The 24,691-nt window shown below is 42.1% G+C and overlaps 1 long non-coding RNA gene across 1 annotated transcript in view; it reads left to right on the top strand.

Moving 5' to 3' along the window:
- Positions 1-600: 600 nt before the first annotated feature.
- LOC132686164 (uncharacterized) overlaps positions 601-24,691 on the top strand; it is a 59,724-nt gene continuing 35,633 nt past the window's right edge. The window contains exons 1-3 of the long non-coding RNA XR_009613467.2: positions 601-1,057; positions 1,153-1,274; positions 7,348-7,430. This is a non-coding gene — a long non-coding RNA (uncharacterized LOC132686164). The remainder of the gene's footprint in view (positions 1,058-1,152; positions 1,275-7,347; positions 7,431-24,691) is intronic.

Here is a 24,691-nt window from a genome sequence, read left to right as displayed (position 1 = left end):
GGACCATTGCCCATTCGCAGCTTTCACTCAGGGTGATTTTTGAAAGGTGGGCTCCCTCCATGCTAAAAGCTATGAGGGTGATTGGAGCCTGGTGGGAGATTGACAAGTTTAGAGAGCTGCGTCTGCCCAAGTCCAGCTTCTGGGTGCATAATTCGCATGTACAGGCTACACAGGTAAAGCCAGGGACATGGAACAGGGCAATGTTGGGCAAGATCCAGTCACCTGAGGAGGCTTTGGAGGTAACGGACATGTGCCTAATCCCAAACTTTCACCTACACAAATAGACGTTCTCACTGAAGGCAGATCTGGAGTAATCTGGAGTGCCTGATCAGGTTTAATCAGCGGTCTGGCTAGAGTATCCTCTAATAAGGACACCTGGCAACCTTGATTACTGCAGAAGCCCCAGAACCCAGCAGACACTAAGTCTTCATGGGCTCTGCCCAGCTCCCATTTCAGAGGCTGTTCAGGGTGTTGGGTCGCTGCACCCTTGAGACTATGCAGGTGGTTGGGGATGGGTCTCAGCTCCAAAGGCCTGGTGGCCCCAGCTGCTGAAGGACAGCTAATGGGGTACATGCTCCTCATGATGTGGGCTGTGCAGGTTAATGTAGCCATGGACCTGAGAAAAGGTGAGTGTCTTGTAAGGCCAGGTCACAAGAGCAGACTATTAGAAGTATCAGGCATCTGTCTAATTATAAGGCTTCACCTAACAAATGTGTATTTTCCCCTTTAAGCAGAGCTGGAGAAATCTGGACGGCCTTACTAGGACCAGCTGGAATGCCCCCTTATAAGACACAGCTGGGATCCTTAATTGCTGGAGAAGTCAGCTCCCTTTCAGACAGTTCGAACGGGGCCTGAGAGTTCCCAGTTTAACTTAGGGCTTCAGAAAAATTTGGGGGGTGTGGACTCTCTCCACCCTGAAGGCTAGCAGGTGATAGGCAACTGGTTCGAGCCTCACAGGCCTGGAGGATTCCAACAGCCAAAAGCTGGCAGACGGTGTGGAGTGTACATTACAGCTGGCAGGTCATGATTGCCAGTGTCCCGGAACAGAGCATATCAGGTGAGACCGGGTCACAGGAGGGGGGATTGGGGGTACAAGGCATCGACCTCATGCATAAGACCTACCTATGCATTGTGCGATTTTTCCCTCTGAAGGTAGAACTGGTTGTTTTCAACTGCCTTGCCCAGGTGGGGACCTGCCAGCAAGACAGCTTACCTTTCATTTGGAGACACCTTGAAGTCCTGGTCCCTAGAGAAGCCCAGGACCCCATCAGGCAGTAAGTCCACATAGGGACTGACTATCACCCATTTGCAGCTTTCGGCTCAGAGCAATTTTTGGAAGATGAGCTCCCTCCATGCTGAAGACTATGTAGGTGATTGGGGCCTGGCCAGAGGTTCACAAGCTTGGAGGGTCTAATCTGCTTGATGCTTACAGGGTGGGGACTGTGCATGTGTGTGTCACCAGGTGAGGGTAGCCAGGGACCTGTAAAAGGGTTAGTGTCATGTGAGGCCTGTCCACAAGGACACAGGTACTTGCGAGTGCCTGGCATTTGCCTAATGCAAGCCTTAACCTACATAAATGCACATATCTTGTGCCTGAAGACAGAGCTGGAGGAATCAGGACTGCCTTGTCTGGGTGGGGCCCAGCAGGATGGCTGGGAATCTCCAGTGACACCTAAGAGACTTGATTATTGGAGAAGCCTAGGACCCCAGCAGGCAGCCAGTCCAAAAGGGGACAGACAGTCACCACTGTAAGCTGGGGCTTCAGAAAGATTTTCAGGTTGTGGCCACCATCCACCGTAAGACGACTGAGGTGGCTGAAGTTTGGCCAGAGCTCCACAGGCCTGGAGTGCCCTGGGCAGCACTATACCAGCTGGCAGTATGCAGGCCACACCTGAGCAGCCTGCATAGGTCAGTGTAGCCCTCTGAAGCCCAAGACTGGGGGTGGGGACTGTAAGTGCACAGGCCCTGCAGGTCAGGGCAGCCCAGGACCTGGAACAGGGTAATATTCCACAGAACAGGGTTACAGGAGGGGGCTATTGGGGGTGTCAAACAAAAAATAAAATTGCAAGTTATTTTGCTAGCAAAATGAGTTTGTTTGGGAATAGCAGAGGAATTGCAATTCAGGACAAGCAAACGATGGCAAGCCACAGGCAAGTTGGAAGAGACAAAAGGAAGGTCAGCTTTTATTAGGTTTTAGGAAGAAACTTGGGAGGGTTTTTGAACAAAATTTCATTAGAGAAAAGTTCAAGGTTGTGATGGTTTCTCATGGGCTGTAAGAGGTGGTCAGTGCACTGTTGCTGGGTGGGGAGAGCTCTTCCTTCCTCAAATGCAGGAAAGAAACTCCTATGTGGAAAGTGTCCTCCCTTGCTGAGATAAGAATTCTCTTCCTTCCCCTTGCTGGTTATGCAGGCTGCTCCCTCTTCAGGGATGCCCCTGAATATTTAGTAAGGTTTCCTTTACTCAGTTTCACAGGGGTAGCTGGATTCTGCCTAATTCCAACCCTTAACCTCCACAAATACAAAGAACTCCCCTGAAAGCAGGGCTGGAGGGATCTTAAGTGCTGTGCCTGGGTTGGATGGGGGGGTTGGAGGAGGCACTGCTGGCTGGGATGTTCTCCCATAAGAGACACCTGGGAGGATTGGTTGCCGTAAAAGCCCAGGGGGTGTTTGACATGAAGTCTCCATGGGGTCTGTCACTTATTTTAGCAATCACCTCAGATGACTTTGACGTGATAGGTCTCCTCCACTCTTGAGTAATGCAGGTGGTTAGGGATGGCATGGAGAGCCCTGGGTGCACAAAGGGGACATTCTGGGTTTATCGCATATGTGCAAACCCCACAAGTTAGAGTATCCAGGGACCTGTAACAGGGCAAGTGTCAGGGGAGTCTGGGTCACATGAGCTGGGTAGGGGTACCTGGGTTCTATCTTCTTCCAAAGTTCAACCTATGCAAATGTACATAGTCTCCCTGAAGGTACAAATGGGGAAATCTGGACTGCCTTGCCAGGGCATGACTGGTTGGGATGGCCAGAAGTCTTGATTGCTGGAGAAGCCTGGGACCGCATCAGGCAGCCAGCCAGTCCAAATAAGGACAGACTATTGCTGGATTGAAGTTGCTACCTCAGGACAGCCTGGGGGGAGGGGAGTGCTCCCTCCACACTCCTCAAGCCTCCTCAAGCCATTGAGGTTGCATTATGGTCTGGAGTGTTTCCTGCATCCCAAGGCCAGGTGACATGGTATGAAGTGCACTGGCATGAGCCCCACAAAGTAAGATAGCCAGGGGCCTGGAACTGGGCAATGACTGGCAAGGAGGCTGGTCATAGGGGGATGCTACCGTGGGAACAAGGCATCAACCTAATGCACAAGGCCCACCTACCTATTGTTTAATATTCCCTCTGAAGATAGAGTCGGAGGTTTTCCAAATCCCCTGCCAGGGAAGGGCCATGCCTGCATGACAGGGTGTCCTCCAATGGGAGACAGCTGGGAGTCCTGTTCCTAGAGAAGCCTGGGACCACATCAGGCAGCAAGTCCACATGGGGACAGACCATCACCAGGTTAAAGCTGCCACCTCAGACAGATTTTCAAGGTTCCTTGCATCCTGAGGCCATTCAGGTAGTTGGATTCCAGCCAGAGTTTCAGAGCCTGGAGAGCCCTCTACAGCCCAGAGTTCACTGACAGAGTGAGAAGTGCACAGGCTGTGAAAGTGAAGGTAGTCAGCTACCTGAACTGGGCAGCGTCAGGAGAGGCTGGGTCACAGGAGGAGGCATTCTGGGTTACAAGGCATTGGCCTAATGCGCAATGACAACCCATTCTGGAATATTCCCCCAGGAGGCGGAGCTGTAAATTTTTCAACCGTATTGCCATGGAACAGCCATGCCAGCAGGACGGGGATCCTCCTTTGAGAAACACCTGGGAGTCCTGGTCCTAGAGAAGCCCTGAATCCAACAGGCAGGAAGTTCACATGGGGACTGTCACCCATTCGCAGCTTTCTGATTAAAGCAGTTTTTCAAAATGTGGACTCCCTCTACGCTGTGGTTGGGGCCTAGCCAGGGTTTCACAAACTTGAAAAGTCCGGTCTGTTCAAGGCTGGCTTACAGGATACAATTATGCATGTGTGTCTCCCCAAAGTCAGGGTGTCCAGGTATTTGGAACAGGGCAAGCATCCAGGGAGGGCAGCTCATAGGTTCAGGCTCTTGGGTTACATGGCATCTGCCTAATTACCAGCCCTAACCCAGCACAATGTCCCACGGAAGGCAAAGCTAGAGTAATGCAGCTTGCCTTGCCATGGCTGGATAAGGTTACCCAGCCAGGGTATCCTCCAATAAGACACCTCTTAGAGGCTTGATTACTATAAAAGTCAGGGACCACAGTGGACAGTAAGTCTAAATGGGGACTGAAGTAACTAATGCCCACCTCAGAGCCATTTTCAGGAAATGAGCTCCTTCCACCAGTGTTTTAAATGTATGTTTGAAGTGCAATGGTTGGAAATAAATTTTAGTTCCACAGTTCTGGAGGGCCCCAAGTACCCAAGGGTGACTTTCAGGGCATGTACTGTGCATGTGTGGATCATGTAGGTCATGGTAGCCAGGAACCTGAAATAGGGCAAGATTTGGCAAAGGGCAGGTCACAAGAGTGTGGAATTAGGGTATCTGGCATCTCCCTAATTCTAAGCCCTAACCTACACAGAAAGTGCATATTCCCACTGAATATAGAGATGGAAGAATCTGGCTTGCCTTTCCAGGGTAGAACCAAGTGGGGTGCTGTGGGATACCCTCAAATAAGAGATACCCAGGAGCCCTGATTGGTGCAGGAGACTGGGACCCCAGCAGACATTAAGTCCACATAGGAACTATCTCATTTCAGCAGCCACCTCAGTAATTTTCATGAAATGGGTTCCCTCCAACATTGAGGCTATGCAGGTAGTTGTAGAGGGGCCTTAGCTCCACAGTTCTGGAGCGCCTGGGTTGCCCATGGGCAGCTGACAGGATACATACTGCACATGTGTAGGCACACAGGGCAGGCTTGCCAGGGACCTAAAACAGGGCAAGTGTCTGGGGACACTGGGTCATAAGAATGGGTTATTGGCAGTCCCTGGCATCTGTCTAATTCCAAGCATTAATGTGCATATTGCCACTGAGGGCACAGCTGGAGGAATCAGGTGGGATTTCTGGAGTGCCCTCTGAAAAGATATACCTGGGAGCCTTGATAGCTAGGGAAACATCAGATAGCCAGTCCAAAGGAGGACTGACAATGCCAGTTTAGGATGGAACCTCGGAAATACGTTTTGGGATGAGCTATCACCACACTGAATGCTTTGCAGATGGGGCACTGACCAAAGCTCCACAGGACTAGAGGGTTCTGGTTGACCAAGTCTAGATGACAGGAGACATACTGAGCATACATGGGATGTTCAGGTAAGGAAGCCAGGACCTAGGCAATGTTGGAGAATCCCTGTTTCATGAATGGGCTTTTGGAAGTCTATGGCATCTGGCCTATTGCAAACCCTAACCTACACAAATTTGCATATTTTCCTTGAAGATAAAACTATTAATCTGGACTGCCAAGACTGAGCCAAGTGGCCTGACTAGGAAACATTTACTAATGGCATCTAGGAGCCTTGCTTGTTGGTAAGCCCAGGACCTCATCAGGTAGCTGGTCCAAATGGGAGCTCTTTCTACCCTTAAAGCTAATGCCTCAGAAAGACTTTTTGGGATTCTGCACACTCTTCCCTGTAATGCAAGTGGATGAGGACCATTTGGAGCTGCAGAGGCCTACAGTGCCCCAGCTACCCAAGGCTGACAGGTGGGTACATACTGCACATTGCAGGCTGTACATGTCAGGGTAGCCAGGAACCTGTTGCAGGAAAAATATGGGCACAAGCCCAGTCACATGAGGGGGCTGTTTAGGGTACAAGGTATCTATTTCCAAGCTCGAACTTAAACAGATGTTCATATTTCCCATGAAGGCAGATCAGAAGTAAGACGTCCTGCCTTACCAGGGTAGGTCCTGGCAGATGGCCAGATGTCCTCCGATAGGAGACACCAGTTACCTTTGATTGCTAGGGAAATCTGGAACCTCATCAGAGAACCAGTCCAAATGTGGACTGCCTTTCTGTTCAAAGCTGCCTCCTCAGAAAGACTTTCAGGTAAGGGATTCTTCCACCCAGGGAGCTATGCAGAGGTTGAGGACTAGCCTGAGCTTCACGTGCCTGGAGGGCCTTGGATTCCTGTGGCTGGATATTGGGGGGCGGGGGGACATACAGCATATGTGTGGGCCATGTGGGTCAGGACAGCCAGAGACCTGGAACAGACCAAGTATTGAAAGATGGCCTGTTGGCTTTTGTGGATTATAAGCATCTGCCTAATTCCAAGCCCTAATCATCACTAATGCACATATTCCCCCTGAAGTTATGGTTGGAGGAAACTGGATGCCTTTCCAGGGTGAGGCTGGGCAGTCTGGCAGGGGTATCCTTCAGTAAGAGACACCTGGGTGCCTTGATTGCTGAAAAAAATTGGGTCCTCATCAGGGCGGCTAGTCAGATGTAGACTGCTTACAATTTAAAGCTGATGCTTCAGAAGGTTTTGAAGGTAGGTTCCGCCTTCCCTGGAGGCTATATAGGTGGTATAGACCAGCCCAGCCTCCACACCGGAGGGCCCCAGCTGCAAAAAGGTGGCTGTTAAAATGCATACCACGTACATGCCTGCTGCACAGGTCTGGGAAGCCAAAGACCTAGAACTGAGCAGTGTCTGGAGTATCCTGGTCTAAAGAGCAGTCTCTTGAGGGTCCATGGCATCTGCCTCATTCTAAGTCCTAATCTACACAAATGTGCATACGGGGGTCAGGGGTAGTCTGCCCCAAAATGTGCCATTTTGGCATATTGATCATTTTGAATTAGAAGTCATTTAATAAATAGTGCAAGAAGAACACCCAAAGCCCCTCTTGTCTCAAGAAAGCAGGAAATAGATCTCTCATGTGAAAGATACCCTTCCTGTACAGAAAGTAGAAAGTCATCATTAACACCAGAAATAGCGAATTCAGAGCACAAAAGGCTATTTACGTAAACATTGTTACTTTTACTAATTACTACCCCAGCCCAAATTCTGTTTAGAATTCCTTACTAATTGAAGGTCTCAGACATAAATTTTGTTTTTACTGCCAATTCCTCAAGCTTATTGTAATATGAAAGCTACCTGCTCAGTCATTTCTTTGGGTCTCAATTTTACTCTTGAGCCTCCATGCACAGTTAATTAAATTTTGTGTTATCTTCTGTTAATCGGTCATGTGTCCATTTAATTCTTAGGCCAGCTAGAAGAATCTTGAATAATAGAAAAAATTTTTCCTCCACAACAGCATAGTTGGCAGGATAAACTTTCCTAGCGGGATACTGCTGCAGCTGAGAAATCCTGGGACATCTGACAAAAAGCCAGCAAAAGGTAGGAATTCTTGCCATATCTGCCCCTGGGAGAGTCCTTTTACTCTCTCTCTAAATTTAGATCAGTAGGAGAAAATATTCATGGAACTGGTTCCTTGGGCTTAGCAACTCTGGTAAATTGGTAGCATACCCTTGGTTTTCTTCCAGAGATGGTCACAGTTTTTCTTTGTATTCGTATCATTTGTCATAAAAGGGAATCGCCATAGAGGAAGGCAGGTATGGGATCTATCAGCCTTCTGTTTGAACCAACCTCACAAAGTGGAGAGTTCATGATTCTCATAAGGCTGGAGTCTGTTTAGACAAATTTTGCTGTGGTTCCTATATGTAAAAACTGGATGAGGTTTTTCATTTTGCCTTGTTCTATGTCCTAAGAGCCTGGCTTTGTGACCTGTGAGAATATTCTCTCTGGTCTCCACCATCAGGAGGGTATATTTACTTGGGTGTACCTTAGTGGCTGATGAAACTGACCAGGGTTTCAGGACACATAATTGCTAGCAGTATTGATGCTAGCTCTCAGGAGAATTTCTCATAAGAAGTCCCAGCCCTGGGGCCCCTGGGTGGTTCAGTCAATTAAGCAACCGACTCTTGATTTCGGCTCAGGTCATCATCTCACAGTTCATGAGTTCAAGCCCAGCCTTGGGCTCTGTGCTGGTGGCACAGAACTTTCTTGGGATTCTCTCTCTGTCCCTCCCCCAGTCACATTTTCTCTTTCTCTCTCTCTCTCCCTCTCTCTCAAAAAAATAAACAAGAAGTCCCAGCCCTTTAGGGACCTTTATTATCTTAACCTTTGTTGTTTACTGGTGCTGGAAACATATCAGTAGCATGTGCCCAGCATCACAAGTTAGCAGGTCTGTGATTGGGGGTGTCTCAAGTTTCCCTGGGACCAAAGACACCATATTTACTACACCATCCAGTAGTAAGCCAGTACAACAAAGGCTTTTGCTTTCTTAAACTATTTTTGGTAGTAAACTTTTGGATCTTTCGGTCCACATCATCTATGCCCTCTCCAGGGATACCTCTTGCATCCATGGTCTAAGCCTGGAAAATTGCCTCCAGGTCATTCCATAAAAAGGCTTATGGGTAGCTATTGATGATAAGTAAGATCCTACTTGTCAATGGCTGGACAATGGATCCTTCAAAATGGCTATATTTGAAAGAAAAAAAAAATCCTTATAGAGCTCTCAAAATTGTCTTATAAGTAAGTATGACAGCTAGCCTTAGGGATTCCCTTGATAAGGTGAAAGAAAAGAAATTAGACTCAACACAGAAAGTAATGTCCACACCTAATGTCAATTTCCCTTCTCACAATCTGGTGTCATCTGCCTGTTTTAACTTCCCTTTCTCTACATGATTTACAGGGAGTGCTCTGGACTGATCTCTAGGTTCAAAGTGTATAGGTTTCTCATATAAATGCTGAAAGCGAGGAAATGAATTTAATACAAGCTCCTGAGACTGGTAGTAAGGCTGGCTTTGTGCCTACTGTTCAGGGCCCTGTTATCTGGCTCTGCCAGCTTCAGACGTTCCTATGCAATGTCCTTCGCAGATGTATCCTAGACCCCCACCAAAATGAAATTCATGTCCCCTGAACAGCAGATCTTTTAGATTATACAGCCCTTTACCTCCACTTTCAGAAGATCTTACTAAATTAGGAATTAGAAAAATTAATGGCCATTCTCAACATTCTCCTCACAGATAAAACAGGCGACCAAAATCTCCTACAAAAGATCAACGGAAGGCCACGTTTAGGGACTAATAGAAACCAATGTTGAATTGTGTATTCAGAAACAAGGCTTTTGTTGAAATGCTCTATACAGACCTTGCAAAGGCATAAGTCTTTTGATACCTATTTTAGTTAAAAATCTCTCTAGTATAAAGTAGCAAGTTTGATTAAAAAGGTGAGTCAGTCCCCTAATACTTAGGCTGTAATTCAGGTCTTTGGGGGCAATTAAAAAACCTGTCTTTGTCTTGTAAATCTCTGCAAAACCAGAAATGTAACTCTTTACTAATGTATCTTTACTAACCTCCAAACCTCACCTATTTCTCTGAAAATGCTGTAGATAAAGATGAGGATATTGAAGCAAAATTGTCCTGTACTTCTAAAAGGTATAATACAATTACCCTGAAACTCTTAGAAAAAAAAAATGCATTCTTTCTCTGTTCACCAAAGTTAGAAATCTTACCAAGTCTTTGAAATGTAAACAGTCCACAGTCATGTGAGCTTGAAGGAAAAAAGGCATAGAGGCCTTTTTAAAATACACACAGCTGAAAGGGATCTTGTGCCCAAACTCTACCAGCACAGCCTTCTTGAGGTTACTTCCAGGGACAAAGAAAAATCTTAAAAGTCATCTCCACATGTGTATGTATATACATTATATATATGGTATTTTTCTACCTCTGGAAGGTATTGCCAAAATTAATTCATAAAGGAACTCCATTTACTTGGCTTAAAAAATTTAAACACTTATATAAATCCAATATTCATAAAATTCTCAAAAATAGAAACACTAACAAATGAATTTTAGGTTTATATGATCTGGGAAAATATTTAGTATTAAAACTAATTTAAGATTGTTGGTTTATTGAAAATAGACCTGTCTTTAAAAAAAAAAAAGATATGTCTTTAGAGTTATCAGTATTAAATATAATACTTTTATTCTATCCAGGTTTATTAATCAAATAAGTTCATGTTATCCCTGTAGCAAAATTTGTCAGCAAAAAATAACTTAGAATAATAATTTGTCTAATGTCTCATGAAGTTTTTGTGGGTAATCTAAACATAATTCTTGGGAGCAAAGGATTTAAATAGATGTAAGTAATATAAATATTTATAGATTGAAAAACAACAATGGTATTTTATGGTATGCATACTTAAAAATAGCTTCCAGGGTGCCTGGATGGCTCAGTTGGTTAAGCCTGCAACTTCGGCTCAGGTCATGATCTCACATTTGAGCTCTGTGCTGACAGTTCAGAGCCTGGAACCTGCTTCCGATTCTGTGTCTCCTTCTCTCTCTGCCTCTCCCTGTCATGCTCTTTCTCTCTCTCTTTCTCTGTCAAAAATAAATAAACATTAAAAAAAAAATTTTTTTTAAATAGCTTCCAAAAATTTTTGGTAACCTGGAACTATACAATTTTGCTAAGTTAGGTGATAATTTAAATTCATTGAATATCCACAGTATTTCCAAATAAGGTAAAATAGTAGGTTTATCTACTTTGGTCTTCCAATTAAAAGAAACTAAAGAGGGGGTGCCTGGATGGCTCAGTTAAAGCATCCAACTGTTGATTTTGGCTCAGGTCATGATCTCACGGTTGGTGAGTTCAAGCCCCTTGTTGGGCTTTGTGCTGACAGCACAGAGCCTGCTTGGGTTTCTCTCTCTCCCTGAGCTCGCTCTCTCTATCTCTGTCTCTCAAAATAGGTAAATAAACTTAAAAAAAAATAATAAAGATACATTTTGGGTTTGTGAGTAGACATGTTTTATGTTTATTTGAAAGATTGTACTATGAAGAAGCACATATTTCTAGAATAAAATGTATTCATAAATTTGCCAATCAAAAAAAAGCAGGTGTAACAGTTTATAATTGGTTACTACTAAGATCTCACTAGAAATTAGTTTCTAAGAGTTAAGAATTTTAATTAATATGAGTCCTCACTTTGGCAGCACATATGCTAATTAATATGTGTGGTTAAAGCTGCTAGAAATAAGAAAGGAAACATCTCCATATAAAATAAAAAGGAGGATGTATGCTTTCAGTTAAAAGAAGGTATGAAAAATGGAAATGCACTTTTGTTGAGGGGAGAAAAAAAGTAAGTTTCTCCAAACAGAGGCTGGAAAAGAGAGATAACATGAGACAAAGTCTTAGTGTAAAAAAGAAAGTTGTAAACGGTTTATGGAAAAAGAATCTTTGAAAAGGAAATTTATATCTGGTTAATACTGGCTAAGATGGGAGTAAATTTTTTTTTGTACTGTGTGTGTTCTTTTTTAATATGAAATTTATTGTCAGATTGGTTTCCATACAACACCCAGTGCTCATCCCAATAGATGCCCTCCTCAATGCCCATCACCCACTTTCCCCTCCCTCCCACCCCCATCAACCCTCAGTTTATTCTCAGTTTTAAGAGTCTCTTATGGTTTGGCTCCCTCCCTCTTTTTGTTTTCTTTCCCCTCCCCCCATGGTCTTCTGTTAAGTTTCTCAGGATCCACATAAGAGTGAAAACATATGGTATCTGTCTTTCTCTGTATGACTTATTTCACTTAGCATAACACTCTCCAGTTCCATCCACATTGTTACAAAAGGCCAGATTTCATTCTTTCTCATTGCCAAGTAGTATCCCATTGTATATATAAACCACAATTTCTTTATCCATTTATCAGTTGATGGACATTTAGGCTCTTTCCATAATTTGGCTATTGTTGAAAGTACTGCTATAAACATTGTGGTACAAGTGCCCCTATGCATCAGTATTCCTGTATCCCTTGGGTAAATTCCTAGCAGTGCTATTGCTGGGTCATAAGGTAGATCTATTTTCAACTTTTTGAGGAGCCTCCACACTGTTTTCCAGAGTGGCTGCACCAGTCTGGATTCCCACCAATGGTGCAAGAGGGTTCCCGCTTCAAGATGGGAGTAAATTTAAGTAAATGAGTTTTCATATCAAAAGTACACTGATGCAAAATTAAAACTGGGTTTTCTCTTTGTTAAAAAGTAAAGTTTTCTTGGGGTGCCTGGGTGGTTAAACATCCAAGGTCAGCTCAGGTCATGATCTCATGGTTCATGGGTTCAAGCCCCGTGTCAGGCTCTGTGCTGATAGCTCAGAGCCCGGAGCCTGCTTCGAATTCTGTAGTCTCCCTTTCTCTGTATCCCTCCCCCATTCATTCTCTGTCTCTGTCTCTCATAAATAAATAAATAAGTAAATAAATAAAATAAAGTTTTCTTGGACTGTCAGTTTGCTTTTAAGACATTGTAAAAAGTTTTTTCCTTTTCATGTTTTAGTTATTATTGAAGTACAATTGACATACAATGCTACATTAGTTTCAGGTGTACAACATAGTCATTAATTCTATACATTACTCACCATAATAAGTATAGTCACCATCTGTCACATACAACATTATTACAATATTGACCATATTCCCTGGGTTGTACTTTTCATCTCCATGACTTATTTTATAATTGAAAGTTTGTACCCATTAATTCCCCCTTATTTTGGCCAAGCTCTCCACTGTCTCCTCTCCGGCACCCACCAGTTTGTTTTTTGTATTTAAGACACTGTTTTGTTTTTTAGATTCCACATATAAATGAAGTCATAGATTTGTCTTTCTCTGTCTGACTTATTTCACTTAGCAACATATTCTCTAGGTCCATCCATGTTGTCACAAGCAGTGAGACCTCATTCTTTTTTATAACTGAGTAATAGTCAAATACACACACACACACACACATACACACCATATTTTCTTTATCCATTCATCTATGGATGGACACTTGGGCTTCCCATGTTTTGGCTATTGTGAATAATGCTGCAATAAACATAGGAATGCATATATCTTTTCAAATTAGAGTTTTTGCTTTCTTTGGGGAAATACTCAAATGAAATTACTGGATCATACAGTATTTCTATTCATTTCTTGAAGAAACATCCTTACTGTTTTCCACAGTGGTTGCACCAATTTACATTTCCACCAACAGTATAAGAAAGTTCCCTTTGCTTCATACCCTTGCCAACACTTATTTTTTTGTCTTTTTGATACTAGCCATTCGACTGTTGTGAGGTAATACTTCCTTATGGTTTTGATTTGCATTTCCCTGCTCATGAGTGATGTTGAACTTCTTTGTATGTGTCTGTTGGCCATCTGTCTGTTTTCTTTGGAGAAATATCTATTCAGGTCCTCTGCCCATTTTTTAATTGGATTGGGGTTTTTTGGTTTGTTTTTTGTTTTTTGGTGTTGACTTATATAATTTCTTTATATATTTTGGATATTACCCTTTATCAGATCTATCATTTGCAAATATCTTCTTCCATTCAGTAGGTTGCCTTTTCATTTTGTTAATGAAATGTGCAAAATGTTTTTATTTTGGTGTAGTTCCAATAGTTTTTTTTTTCCCCTTGTCTAGAAAGACATATCCATAAATATGTTGCTCAGGCTGATATCAAAGAGATTACTGCCCATGTTTTCTTTCATGGTTTCAGGTCTCACATTTAGATCTTGATTCTATTTTCAGTTTTTGAGTATGGTATAAGAAAGGGGTCTAGTTTCATTCATTTGCATGTAGCCATCAGTTTTCCCAACAACATTTATTGAAAAGACTTTCTTTTACCCATTGTATATTCTTTCCTCCTTTGTCATAGATTAATTAATCATCTATGCACGGCTTTATTTCTGGACTCTCTGTCCTGTTTCTTTGATCTGTGTGTCTATTTTTGTGCCAATACCATACTGTTTTGAATACTGTAACTGTGATATACCTTGAAATTTGAGATTGTGATACCTCTAGTTCTGTTTTTCTTTCTGAAGATTGCTAATGCTATTTGGGAGTATCTGCTATTCCATACAAAGTTTAGGACTATTCTAGTTCTGTGAAAAGTGCTCTTGGTATTTTGATGAATCTGAACGCGCATGAGTAGTATGGGCATTTCAACAATGTGGTATCACTATTTGTGTTATATACAATTTTTTTCATCAGTTTCTTACAGGTTTCAGAGTATAGGTCTTACACTTCCTTGGTTAAGTTTATTCCTGGGTACTTTATTCTTTTTAGTGTAATTGTAAATAGGATTATTTTCTTAATTTTTATTTCTGCTACTTCATTATTAACATGTATAAATTCAACATATTTCTTTTTATTAAAATTTTTTTAATGTTTATTTATTTTTTGACAGAGAGAGAGCATGAGCGGGGAGGGGCAGAGAGAGAGGGAGACACAGAATCTGAAAGAGGCTCCAGGCTCTGAGCTGTCAGCACAGAGCCCAACACGGGGCCTGAACTCACAGACAACAAGATCATGACCTGAGCTGAAGTCAGACGCTCAACCGACTGAGCCACCCAGACGCCCCATTTTTAAAAAAAATTTTTTTTAATGTTTATTTATTTTTAAATGCAACATATTTCTGTATGTTAATTTTGTATCCTGCAACTTCACTGACCTTATTTATCATTTCTAATAGGTTTTTTTTTTTTTTGGTGGAGTCTTTAGGATTTTCTATATATAGTGACAATTTTACTTATTCCTTACCAATTTATATGCCTTTTAATTCTTTTTTAAAATTTATTTATTTCAATTTAATTTAGTTAACATACAGTGTAGTAGTGGCTTCAGGAGTAGAACCCAGTGATTTATCACTTACATGTGATACCCAGTGCTCATCCCAACAAGTGCCCTCCTTAATGCCCATCACCCATTTAGCCCATCGCTCCAACAACCTTCCCTCCAGCCACTGTCAGTTTGTTCTCTATGTTTGAGTCTCATGGTTTGCCTCCCTATCTGTTTTTACCTTTTCTTTCCCTTCCCCTATGTTCCTCTGTTTTGTTTCTTAAATTCCACATATGAGTAAAATCTTATGGTATTTGTCCTTCTCTATTTCACTTAGCATAATACCCTCTAGCTCCATCCATGCTGTTGCAAATAGCATGATTTCATTCTTTTTGATCACTGAGTAGTATTCCAGTGTGTTGATGGACATTTGGGCTCTTTCCGTAATTTGGCTATTGTTGATAGTGGTGCTATAAACTTTGAGGTACATGTGCTCCTTTGAATCAGCATTTTTGTATCCTCAGGATAAATACCTAATAGAGCAATGGCTGGGTCATAGGGTAGTTCTGTTTTTAATTTTTTGAGGAACTTCCCTACTGTTTTCAGAGTGGCTGTACCAGTTTGCATTCCTACCAGCAGTGCAAAAGTGTTCCCCTTTCTCCGCATCCTCGCCAACATCTGTTGTTGCCTGAGTTGTTAATTTTAGCCATTCTGACTGGTATGAGGTGGTGTCTCATTGTGGTTTTGATTTGTATTTCTCTGACGATGAGTGATGTTGAGGATCTTTTCATGTGTCTGTTAGCCATCTGGATGTCTTCTTTGGAAAAGTGTCTATTCATGTCTTCTGCCCATTTCTTTACTGGATTACTTGTTTTTGGGTGTTGAGTTTGACAAGTTCTTTATAGATTTTGGATACTAACCCTTTATCTAATATGTCATTTGCAAATATATTCTCCTATTCTAATAGCAGTCAGCTTACCCTGCACCACTCCCCTGCATTTTTTTTCTTTGGCATGTGGCTGGGATTCAAAACCCAAAGTCTTAAAGGACCTGGCACTGTGCAGATCCACTCCCCTCCTCTGGAGTAGAGTCTCTCCATGCTGTGTCTGAAATCCTGTCCCTGAAAAGCAGTCCCACACCTGCACAGTATGTGGGATCTATGGTGTAGCACCCCTGAAGGTTATATTCCTCTGGGTGCATGTCTGTCCCCTGCTGATGAAGGGCCTTTGACTAGTGCCTGCAGGGTGTTTGTCCTTGGGAAGGCAATATGCCCTCTTCCAAAAGTACTCCAGGAAGGGGAATGTTCTCTCCCAGTGCACCCCAGAGATCCCCACATGACACTATGCACTCCAGGGCCAGCTCCCTACTCCCCAGGTGTGCTCTCCCCAGAGAGGTTTTTCTCTTGTGCGAACTCAATGCTGCACTTTCTCAACCCCTCTCTCTTTCTCTCCCTTTGTCTCTCCATGAAAAGGGTTCCCTTCCTTCCACAGCACTGCTGTTTTTCTCTCAATTCACTTCCACACACCTACTACTGTCTCCCTCCAACTGTGGAGGTCAAACTGTCTCTCTCCAATTGTGGAGATCCTTCTGCCACTCCAGAGATCAGTTTTCTGGGTGTTCCAAGTGATCTGACCTCAAGGCAGTTGTGTTTGAGGGGAATGGAAAGCTTAGGGTCCTGATACTTTTCCACCATCTTAACTCCTCCCACCCTAATTATTTTTCATGTCTGATTGGTATGGCTGGGAATTCCAGCATTACGTTGAATAAAAGTGGTGAGTGGGTATTCTTGTCTTGTTCTGATCTTAAAGGAAAAGCTCTCAGTTTGTCAACATTGAGTATGATGTTAGCTGTGGGTTTGTCATATATGGCCTTTATTATGTTGAGGTATATTCCCTCTAAAACCCACTTTGTTGAACATTTTTATCATAAACTTGAATTTTGTCAAATGCTTTTTTGGCATCTATTGAGATCATATGGTTTTTACTCTTTCTGTGGTTAATATGTTTTATCACACTGACTGATTTGTGAATATTGAACCACACTTGAATCTCTGGAATAAACCCCACTTGATTCTTGTGAGTTATCCTTTTAATGTATTGTTGAATGCATTTTGCTAATATTTTGTTGAGGATTTTTAAATCTATGTTCATTAGAGATATTGGCCTGAAGTTTCTTTTTTTATCGTAATTTGGATTATGGCATCAGGGTAATACTGGCCTCATAAAATGTATTTGGAAGTTTTCCTTCCTCTTCTATTTTTTTGGAATGCTTTGAGAGTAATATGCATTAACTATTCTTTAAATATTTGGTAGACTTTATCTATGAAGCCATCTGGTCCCAAACCTTGGTTTGTTCCCAAGTTTTTTGATTACTAATTCAATTTCATTACTAGTAATTGGTCTATTCAAATTTTCTATTTCTTCCTGATTCAGTTTTGGGAGATTGTAGGTCTTTACAAATGTATCCATTTCTTCTATTCCAATTTGTTGGCATATAATTTTTCATAGTAGTCTCTTACAATCCTTGTATTTCTGTGGTGTCAAATATTATTTCTCTTCTTCCATTTCTGATTTTATTTGAGTCCTCTCTTTTTTTTTTTCTTGGTGAACAAAACTGGTTTATCAATTTTGTTTATCTTTTCAAAGAACTAGCTCTGGTTCATCTTTTCTATTGTTTTCTTTGTCTATTTCATTAATTTCTGCTCTAATCATTATTATTTACTTCATTCTACTAGCATTAGATTTAATTTGTTATTTTTCAAGTTCCTTTAGGTGTAAGTTTAGGCTGTTTATTTGAGATTTTTCTTATTTCTTGAGGAAGGCCTTTGTACCATAAACTTTCCTATTGGAACTACTTTTGCTGCATTCTAAAGTTTTTGGGCCATTGTATTTTCAATTTTTTGTTTCCATGTAACTTTTAATTTCATATTTTATTTTTTCACTGACCCTTTGGTAATTTAGTAGCATGTTGCTTACTCTCCATATGTTTGTGTTTTTCTCATAATTGATTTCTAATTTCATACTGTTGTGGTTAGAAAAGGTGTTTGATATGATTCCAAACTTGTTCAATTTATTGATACTTTCTATGTGGTCTAACATATGGTAACTTGTGGTCTGACATCTACCCTGGAGAACGTTCCACGTGCACTAGAAAAAAAAATGTGTTATCTGTTGTTTTGGATGGAATGTTCTGCATGTATCTGTTAGGTCCATTTGGTCTAATGTGTAGTTCAAAGTCAATGTTTCCTTGGCGATTTTCTGTCTGGATGATCTATTCATTGATATAAGTAGGGTGTTAAAATTCCCTACTATTATTGTATTGCTGCCAATTTCTCCTTTCATGTATGTTAATATTTGCTTTATGTATTTAGGTGCTTCTATGTTGGATGTATACATATTTACAATTGTTATATCCTCTTGTCAGATTGATGTTTATCATTATGTACTGCCTTTCTTTGTCTCTTGCTACAGCCTTTGTTTCAATTTTTTTTTTTAATGTGTATTTATTTCTGAGACAGAGACAGAGCATGAGTGGGGGAGGGGCAGAGAGAGCGAGAAGGAGATACAGAATCTGAAGCAGGCTCCAGGCTCTGAGCAGTCAGCACAGAGCCCTACGCAGGGCTCAAACTCACAAATCGTGAGATCATGACCTGAGCTGAAGTGGGTCGCTCAACCACCTGAGCCACCCAGGCACCCCTACCGTCTTTGTTTTTTTTTAATTTTATTTTTTATTTTATGTTTTTTGAGAGAGAGAGAGAGAGAGAGAGAGAGTGAGTGAGTGCAGGCGAGGGGCAGAGAGAGAGGGAGACACAGAATCAAAGCAGGCTCCAGGCTCTGAGCTGTCAGCACAGAGCCCGACATGGGGCTTGAACCCATGAACCGTGAGATCATGACCCGAGCCGAAGTCGGACACTTAACCGACTGAGCCACCCAGACACCCCTACAGTCTTTGTTTTAAAATCTATTTTATCCAATATAAGTATTGCTACTCTGGCTTTTTTTTTTCCCCACTTCCATTTGCATGGAATATCTTTTTCCATCCCCTCACTTTCAGGCTGTATAAGTCTTTAGGTTCGAAGTGAGTCTCTTGTAGGCAATAAATAGATGGGTCTGGTTTGTTTATACATTCATTCACTCTATGTCTTTTGATTAGACTATTTAGTCCATTTACATGTAATTATTGATAGGTATATACTTATTGCCATTCTATTAATTGTGTTCTAGGTGTTTTTGTAGTTCTCTGTCCCTTTCTTCTTCTTTTACTCTCTTCCCTTGTGGTTTAATGGCTTTCTTCAGTGTTAAGCTTGGATTTCTATTTTTTGCTTATCTGTTATAGGAGCTTGACTTTTGGTTACCATTGGGTTCATATATAACATCTTACTTATGTAGAAGTCTATGTTAATTCGATGGTTACTTAAGTTTGAACATATTCTAAAAGCACTACATTTTCCTTCCCGCTCCATGTTTTATGTATGTAAGGTCATATTTCACATGTTTTTATTTTGTGTATTCCTTGACTAATTTTTGTAGATATAATTTTATATCTACAATATAATTTTATTATTTTTGTGTTTTACCTTCCTTCCTGGCTTTATAAGTGATTAATCTATCTTTACCAAATGTATGGCTTTAATTAAAAATTTTTCCTTTCATAATTTTCTTCTAGTTATGGCCTATTCTTTCCATTTAAGAATTTCTGTTAATATTTCTTGAGAGGCTGGGTTAGGAGCGATGAACTCCTTCACTTTTGGTTTGTCTGGGAAACTCTTTATCTCTTCTTATTCTGAATAATCTTGCTGGGTAGTATATTCTTGGTTGTATTTTCTTTTTTTTTTTTTTAGCACTTTGAATATATCATGCCTCTTTTTTCTGGCCTGCAAAGTTTCTGCTGAAAAGTCAGCTAGCAGCCTTCTGGAGTTTCCATTGTGTGTAACTGTTTTCCTTTCTCTTGCAGTTTTTAAAATTCTCTCTTTATCTTTACGTTTTGCCATTTTAATTATTATGTGTCTATGATCCTCCTTGGGTTCATTTTCTTTAAAACTTTCTATGGTTTCTGGACCTGGGTGCCTGTTTCCTTCCCCAGATTAGAAGAGTTTTCAGCTATTAAGTCTTCAGATAAGTTTTCTGACCCCTTATTTCTCTCTTCTACTTCTGGAATCCCTATAATAAAAATGTTATTATGCTTGATGATGTCACAGAGCTTCCTTAACATATTCTCATTTTTTATTCTGTTTTTTTTTTGTCATTCTGCTTGTTTGCTTTCCACTACCCTGTCTTCCAGATCACTGATCTGTTCTTCTGTAACCTGTAATCTACTATAGATTTTCTCTAGCATATTTTTCATTTCAGCTATTGAATTCTTCAGCTCTGACTGGTCCTTTTTCACTTTAATTATTTAATTTAATTAAATTTTAATAACTACTTAATTTAATTTGTCTCTTTGTTGAAGTTCTCATTGAGTTATCCACTTTTTTCTCAAGTCCAGTGAGTGTCTTTATGACTATTAATTTGAACTGTTTATCAGATATATTGCTTATCTCCATTTCATTTAGGAGTTTTTTTGGTGTGGTTTTTCCTTGTTCATTCATTTTGGACATATTCCTCTGTCTCTTTTGTCTAATTCTTTGTGTTTATTTCTATGTATTAGGTCAGCTATGTCTTCTAGTCTTGAAAACAGTGGCTTTGTGTAGAAGTCCTGTGGTGCCCTATAGCATAATTCCTCCCCCACCAAATCACCAGCTTCAGGTACTCCAGGGTGTCCCCTGGTTGGACTGGGTATGTCCTCTTGTTGTGGATGATCTTCAGTTGCCTTCAGCCCAGCCAGCTGCAATAACCCACTTTGCCTGCTGTGGGCATAGTGGACAGGGTTTACTCCTTGTTCTGTTCAGAGACCTGCCTGTGGCCATTGCAAGCTTATTGGTGGGTGGGGCTAGCAGTGGGCCTATTTATGTCTCTGCCATCGCTGCAGGCCCACCGAAGGGAGGGCTTTTCCCTGTGCAGCCAGCTAAGAGATCTGGCTGCAGAAATTGTCATGTGTGCTGACATGTGTTGCCCACTCCAACCTCATCTTCAGCCTCCCACCCCCACCCCCAGGGCAAGAGTCATTTGAAGTGGTACCTGTCCAGGCCAGGTCTGTCTGTCAGGTATGTGGGGCAGGAGCCACTTTGCAGGGCCTTATACTGATTTGCATAAGTTTAAAAGCATATGATCTCCTTGTAACAGGACATAATTGGAAGCATTGTTTAGACTCAGATATAACCAGTTTTAAGGAACTAATGTTGACTTTATAGAGCCAATAAAGCCCCTTGGAAAAACAGCCTGACACATTGTTTATAGGATTCTTAGCAGCCTTACTAGGTAAGGAAACAAGATTACTTCCAAGCAAATGCAAGAACCTCTGAATATTTTGAGAACCACAAGAAGAGAGGAAGTAACACAAATCTATGTGTATTACAGGCAGTCTGATGGCAAGTATTTGGCCTTTTGCCCTTAAGAGACTTAAAATTTCAATCTGCAGATTTCCTATGAGAAGTTCCAGCAAAGCAGTTATAAAAGAGTCTATTTCATCAATTGTTATTTTGTACTTATGTAAATGATCAGGTCAGGTTTATTAAAACTAAATTTATTTTGCAAAAAATGTTAATTTGGCTAGCTTTAAAAATGTGGTCACTTCAGGGTGCCTGGGTGGCTCAGTTGGTTAAGTGTTTGACTTCAGCTCAGGTCATGATCTCACGGTTCATGAGTTCAAGCCCTGCATCAGGCTCTGTGCTGATAGTTCAGAGCCTGGAGCCTGCTTTGGATTCTGTGTCTCCCTCTCTCTCTCTCTCTGTTCCTTCTCTGCTTGCACTCTCTCTCTTTCTCAAAGATAAATAAATATTTTTTTATAAATGTGGTCACTTTAGAGAGACAAATTATGTTTTAGTAACACCCCTTTGTGGATATTAGATTCTATTTCTATTAATCATCTTTGAGGTTCTGTAAATGAGACTAGATACTGAATTCTTTTATTTTCCTCCCGTGTCTGGCTACACAACTCTCAAAAATAACATTTTCCATTTTCTCCCATCGTTTCAACTTAGAATCATTGAGAACTAAAACTTCCCTTTTTCCTGAAGCCCTGCAAACTGAAAATGAATGACCTGATATAAACTTCAAGGAAATCCCCACAATAGCTTGAATATAGATAATCTTCATGCCTGTTGTTCTATAGGCCATTCAGAAATATCACCAGAGGGGCGCCTGGGTGGCTTGGTCGGTTGAGCGTCCGACTTCTGCTCAGGTCATGATCTCGCGGTCCGTGAGTTGGAGCCCCGCGTCGGGCTCTGTGCTGACCGCTCAGAGCCTGGAGCTTGTTTCAGATTCTGTGTCTCCCTCTCTCTCTGCACCTCCCCTGTTCATGCTCTGTCTCTCTCTGTCTCAAAAATAAATGTTAAAAAAAAATTTAAAAAAAAAAAAAGGAATATCACCAGAGACCATCAAACTACAGGCAAATTTATAAGATTGACAGAGCCTACCCTCACTCTCTCTGAAGATGCTTTGAGCTGAACCTCTATACTGTTATTTGTGGATAGGCCCACATTCCACAGGCCTGGAAGGCCCTGGCCAGCCAGGTTCATAGTGCACATGTGTGGGCTATGCAGGCCAAGCTAGGCAGAGATCTGGAACAGGACAATTGTTGAGAGAGGCTTGGTAACAGGAACCGGCTATTGGGAGTCCATGGTAGCTGCTTCAGTGCAAGGACCAACCTACACAAATACACATAAAGTTAAAGCTGGATGACTCTTAATAGCCTTGCTAGGATTGGACCAGGAGGGCTGACCTGGCATCGCCCCCGCCTCCATTCCCATTGGAGTTGTGATTGCTGGAGAAGTTCTGGACCTCATTAGGCAGCCAGCATGAAAAGGGGACTAACTGACACCAGTTTAAAGCTGCTGACTCAGAAAGATTATGCAGAGAGGCCTTTCTTCACCCTAAGGTCATTTTGAAGGTTGAGGTTCAGCCAGAGCTCCACAGGCCTGGAGTTTCCCTTGCAGTCCAGAGTCAGGTGGCGCAGGAATGACTGTACATATGCATAGCATGAAGGTCAAGGTAGCTAGGGACCTGAAGCAAGGCTATGTTGGGTGAGGCCAGGTCACAGAAGCACTCTACTGGGGACACATGGCATCCTCCTAGTTCCAAGTTTTCCCTTGCACAAATGTGCATATTCACACTGAAGCAGAGCTGGAGAAATCTGGACTGCCTTGCCAGGTAGGGATGGGATGGCTGGCCAAGGTACCCTCCAATAATAGACTGAGGAAGGATCCCAGAAGTCTGGAGCAGCCTTGACTCTATCAGGAAGCCAGTCCAAAATGGAGGTTGACAGTCACTAGTTTAAGCCTGCTACCTCAAATTCTGGGGGATTGGATTCTTTCCACTATGGAGGCCAAGTAGGTGGTTGTGAACAATCTGAGTTTCACTGCCCTGCAAGGCCCCTGCAGCCAAAAGCCTACTAACAAGATGTGGACTGCACATGCATGGAAGGTACAGGTCAGGGTACCCAGGGATATGGAACAGGGCAATGTACTGTGAAGCCAGGTCACAGGACAAGGCTACTGGGGATACCTGGCATCTGCCTAATTCCAGCCCTAACCTATACCAATGCATATATTCCCCTGAAGGCAGAGCTGGAGAAACATGTACCACCTTGCTAGGGCTGGATTAGGTAGGCTGGCTGACATATTTTCCAGTGAGAGACTTCTGGGAGCCTTGATTGCCACAGAAGCCTGGGACCCAGCAAACAGTAAGTACACATGGGGACTGACTGTTGCCCATTCAATGGCCACCTCAGAGTGATTTTTAGGAGATGGGTTTTCTCTGTCCTTGAGGCAATGAGGTTGGATGCTCAGGACCTACCTGAGCTCCACAGTCCTGGAGGTCCCCAGCTGGCCCTGGGCAGCTGACAGGGTGTGGACTGCTGATGCCAAGTGATGCAGGTCAGGGTATCCAGGGACCGGGAACATGGCAATGTTGGTTGAGGCTGTGGCACAGGAATAGGCTTTGGGGGTACCGGGCATCTGCCCAATTTCAAGCCCTAACCTACACAGATGCACATATTCCCCCTGGAGGCTGTTTTGTTTAGGGAAACAAATAATGCTCACAGACTCATTTGTCTTTGCCAACAATGTAATTTTTTTTTTTAATTTAAGTTTTATTTACTTTGAGAGAGTGAGCAAGAGAGAGCAGGGGAGGGGCAGAGAGAGAGGGAGAGAGAGAACCCCAAGCAGGCTCCATGCTGTCAGCACAGAGCCTGAGGCAGGCTGAAATCGAGAGTTGGACGCTTAACAAACTGAGCCACTCAGATGCCCTGCCAACAATGTATTCAAAGCTGATTTACTGTGCAAACCTCACAAGCCAATAGCATACAGGATAATGTCTTTTAATAAGCCAATAAAGAAATCTACTCCAAACCAATGTCAGATGAATCACACTATTGTTCCAGGCAAGGAGAGATGGAAGCAGTCAAGTCCAAAGTTAGTTGATGTGTACCTTTATCAGAGTTGGTACCTGGCAGAGACCGCTTACCCAGCCAAGAGCTGAAGTCCAGCCGCTAGTACAAAAGCAAACGTCCTGTGTTGTTGGAGCAGATTGCTAGGGGACAACTGTGCTAGTGTTAATGGGCAAAATGATCTTTGTGAGAGGTCTCTGTACAACTTTCTCCACTGCCTGTGAAAGAGTTGCTTTTACCAGGCAGGAGTTAATTGCCCCAAGGTCTTTAAGGGCTATCAGTTCAACACAGTGTAGTCTTGCCCTGACCAATGAATCCCAGATCATCCTCACAGACCCTCAGCGTTTATAGTCTATATGCCCCCTTGCCATAATTGTTTCTTTATGTTTTTATTAATAAGCCCCCCCACTACTGGACTCCCTCAGCAGCTATTATTTTCAGTGAGAACAGACGTGATAATAACATCCTGACTCCACATATTTTTTTCTTATATTGAAACAACTTTGCTCCTAAAAACTTTTTTTTGTCTTTGTC

The sequence above is a fragment of the Panthera onca genome, chromosome F1 (assembly GCF_046562875.1).
Source record: "Panthera onca isolate mPanOnc1 chromosome F1, mPanOnc1 haplotype 2, whole genome shotgun sequence".
NCBI classification, from domain to species: Eukaryota; Metazoa; Chordata; class Mammalia; order Carnivora; family Felidae; genus Panthera; species Panthera onca.
Note: the sequence above shows the minus strand (reverse complement) of the source record. Positions and strands in the feature narration are given on the sequence as shown.